General features: G+C 31.3%; 1 long non-coding RNA gene across 1 annotated transcript; it reads left to right on the plus strand.

The window, feature by feature from the left end:
* Window positions 1-216: 216 nt before the first annotated feature.
* Window positions 217-4,081, plus strand: LOC118644952. The gene is made up of 2 exons (XR_004962729.1): window positions 217-1,289; window positions 1,949-4,081. It is a non-coding gene; the product is annotated as an uncharacterized LOC118644952 (long non-coding RNA).
* Window positions 4,082-4,441: the final 360 nt, after the last annotated feature.

Genomic DNA, 4,441 nt, shown 5'->3' on the forward strand with positions numbered 1-4,441 from the left:
CTTTTGCACATATCCAATTATACTTTATTCACATATATTTAATTTATGTAGAAGAATATATTTATGTTAGGCTTGAGCGCAAGAAAAAGATAAAAATAAAAATACTTATAATATTTATTTCACAATTTTTACATATTTATAAAAATACTTATTTGAATAAAAACATTTAAATTTTTTGTAACTTAACAAATACGTAAAGATGTATATATTTATTTCCATTACTTTGTATTTTTTGTTTTTATATTTGGATACTTTTATACTTTGTTTTGTTATTACTAACTCGCAGCGACGTAACAATGAGCTTCCTCTCTCTCTCTCTCTCTCTCTTTCTCTTATTTTGCGTTCGTTACTATATATCACTATAGTTACTAGCTGCTCCTAGCCTAAATATGCGCTTACGTTTCTATCGATTGAGCTTTTGTTATAGAGATATTTCTCTGAAATCGATTTTCTGACAGTGGCACGAAAGGGTGAAATTCAAGTTGCTTTAACGACGCGTTCTCCACCAATGTATTTTTCTACCAAGTTCCGTCGCCTATCGACTACCCTTGAGCGTGCCCGCGTCAGCAATGACGTTTTGTACGAACTTTACCAGCGGCACGGGGTGAAGCCGATTCTTCTCGTAGAATGACAATGAATCGCTTCTGTACGATCGACAGGATTTCCCGCTGTCGGTCCTTTGTCGCCCTCGAGAATCGACGCGGATTGTGCCCCGGGCGAGAGAAAATATTTGCCGTCGGCGACCCACAATACGTCCACTTGTGTGGGAAGCGGTTATGGCAAGCTCGGCGACGTATAACTCTATTTATCTCGGTTGAATACTGGCCTTCGTGCTTCTTGCTCGACATGTTGGACAATCCATATTCCTCGGGAGTGCAGTTCTGTCAAGCTCATGCTCGATTAAACCTTAATCCAATTCCAAGTCGGATATTCTTGCCTTCTATCCTTGTTCAATACATTCACGCATTTTGAAAATTACTCTATATACTTTACACTCTAAATTAATATTTTGTACTCATTGTCGACAAAGAATAGAAATTTTTTTTATATAATAAAACGTATATTTATTAACAATGTTTTATATATATACTAGACACCACAGATGGACGCTTCGCGCGTACTATTTAAGTTTTCATTTTTTACTTTTTTAAAATAAATTACAATAATAATTGAATAGATAACCATCTATACAAATTTTCATTTGTTAACTCCACGATGACAGTCTTTCATCAAATTAGCGCAACAAGAGAATCAATCAGCGTTGCGAAAAAGCGGTGACATTACCATAGGTTAGTTTCATTATAATGAAAATTACATTTATTTATATTAAATATTAAGTAAGCATTAAAAATGTAAATTGCTTCCTTGGAATAAAAAATACATTATAATTTTCAATATTAAATACAGATTTTTTTAATTCACTGTTTTGATTATTTTTCAAAATAGAAAAAGAAAGAGAGAGAGAGAGAGAATTTTGCAAACTTATACACGGAGAGAATTTCTTTCTTAAAATTTACCCTCTGGTAATTGTGGGATAATGTATGACCTCGAGGAATTTTGTTATACTTTTTAGTAAAATTTACTATACTTTTAGTAAATTTTACTAAAAAATATAGTAAAATTCCTTGAAGTCACACATTATCCCACAATTATCAGATTTTGACGATAAATTTTAAGAGAAAATTCTCTCCGTGTACTAGCTTTTTTGTGAATGCTATATTATTAATGTACTATCTACATATTATATTAAACATGTCGATAATTATTTAAAAAATTTATTAAACTTTTTAGAAAATGTTATTCTAAGTTACATTTAAATCGTATTTTCGATATAAGTATTTTTACATATAAGAGTATAAATTATCTTAGAAAAGTATTGCCACATTTGCGTAATTTCTTATTTTTTGTTCCTCTTTTTATTTTATACATTATGAATAATTTTTTATAGGTTTATGAAATATGTCATGAACGGATTACACCATGTGACTTGGTTGCAAGAGCTTAAATAGAGGGTCTCACCTTACGATCACATAATACTCTGACAATGAGATCTGAAATCTTCCGTAGCATCCAGTATATACTGTATATACTCTGTGGTTTCAGAGATACAATAAAAATTTATATTTTAATTTTTTCACAAAACTTTTCTGTAATTATATAAAAAGTTTTATAATCCTTAATATTGTAATAATATACAGTACATTAAACATATGTTTAAAATGGCGACGAGCACAAAAATAGAAGAAATTTGCAAAATACTTGTAACTCTCTTGTAAATAGAGATACATTCATCAGTCAAATACAGCTGCAGATTTTTGGAGAATAGTTTTCCCACAAGATATTCTCAGCTGCGTGACCCTCGAGGATGCATGCATCTAAGCTATACCAAAGATCTTTCGAAATCTAAAAGAAGCACGAATCACATCACTCTCGGAGTAATACTGAAGAGTCTGAATTAAATCGGACGCGTGAGCACTCGATCAATTACTTTAGCATTAACGCCTTACAGTTGAATCGCACTTTTACCGATCGCGTTTCACTCGGCCAGTTTTGAGCGTGCACCTGAGAACGGCGATTCTTTACGGAACTTGGTTTTTCGAGTGGTAAGATCGTGAGATTTAACAGGGTCGGAAACATTTTTTGAATATTGACAGCCCTCCGCACGCACACACAATTTGTTGGCTCCTCCCTGAAAGTATATCCATCCTTTTAGCTGCTCAAGATTGCTCTAACAGGATTATGTCGAGAGATGGCGAACAATTGCCAATTACGTTGTCAACTTTACAAACGTTCTCCTTTTTCTCGTTTATTTTCTTTTAAATATTACTAATTCTAGTTAGAAAATTGCAACTTGGTTTCAATTTTAAATAAACATTTTAAATAAATAGTAATACAATATTTATATAAGAATAAAATATTATATTTATATAAGATTTAGACTGGAATTGAGAAGATCTTAAATTTTGATTATCGACATATTTTTCTATTTATATATAGCATTTCTCACATTTCGTGTGATATTAAATAATGATAAGTGAGTTTAATAATACGGAATAAACGGGGCAAGTACATTGTGGTAACAGAAGGGTGAAATAAAACGGCGAGAACCGTCACTTCAAATTCTGGTCCAGGTTCACCCTAGCCTCTTCGTCACTCTTGTTTCGCAAGAATGACGTTTTAACAATCATGAATATGACGTCTTCCTTTTCGAGAAGGGTCTATCCTATCGTGCAAACCAAAGGTTAATGGCTCCCAGATTTTCCACGTATTCACACATATATAAATATTCTCTTCTCTCCTATTCATGTCGCTCCGTGATGTCTCTGTGTCGATTTCAAGACACAGATTGCTTCACATGTGGAAAGTAACGTTTATCTTTTTCTTTACATAGGAGAGTGTATTGTTATGCAAAGTAATTTCAACGTTTTTGTATCTACATGCATATTCTTTTACTTAGGTATCTATACAGTAACACAATAATATTAAACCTACGATTGTTTTTCATTCAATTTATCTTTATGTCTTAAATTTAAATTTTATAATAAACAAACATTATATAGAAATATAGAAATATAGACCTATGTAGGAGCTGTATATGTTTTGCCAATAATAAGAGCACGGAATAAGGGCACGACACTGGATTGATATGGAAAAACGGATATCATTTTTTATATTGGCTCAATACTACATCAGTATTAAAAAATAGTTGTATTATTGGTACTGGTTCCGTATAAAAAATTGGCACTAAATAATCTTATTATGTTTATACTGAAACAGTATTAAAAATCATTAATCATTTTTCGATTTTGATCCACTGCTACAAAATTTCTAATGCCATAAACTGTCATAGTTCTAAACACACACAAAAATTTACTTAAAGATGTATCGGACTGAAGTTCAAAATGGTACAAAGTTGCTAAAAATTTGTGAAATTGTTCTCTTAGTTTCCTTAATGTACTGCAAAAAATTGAAAACGCATCCACTAAACGGTTGTTGAGTTATAACTATTTTAATTTTCACTGATTTTACATGATATCCTTTTCTATCTTATGGAAAAAGACGATCTTGACGGATGAAACAGTACAGCTAAAAAAATATAGAAGAAATAGTACCAATGTTTTGAATTTTTTTGTACATCTAGTATATGAATAGATGAAAATATCTGCCAAGTTTCAATTGTCTTCATTACACCGTTTTAAAGAAATAAAATATAACTTGAGATAATTATGCATTTTTACTATCAAAAGTTTAAACTCATAAGTGAAAATACGTGAAAAATACCTTTGTAAGAGTAAAAATAAGACTCCAACTATCGTTCAAGTTTCTTACATCTAGATTTACTATGCGTTAGGCGTAGATATTTAAGTATTTCAAATTTCATGCACTTTTGTCTAAGATTGTATGTCCAATACATCCTTAAGAGTTGTAAACAATGGCAAGT

The sequence above is a fragment of the Monomorium pharaonis genome, chromosome 3, assembly GCF_013373865.1.
Source record: "Monomorium pharaonis isolate MP-MQ-018 chromosome 3, ASM1337386v2, whole genome shotgun sequence".
In the NCBI taxonomy this organism is placed as follows: domain Eukaryota; kingdom Metazoa; phylum Arthropoda; class Insecta; order Hymenoptera; family Formicidae; genus Monomorium; species Monomorium pharaonis.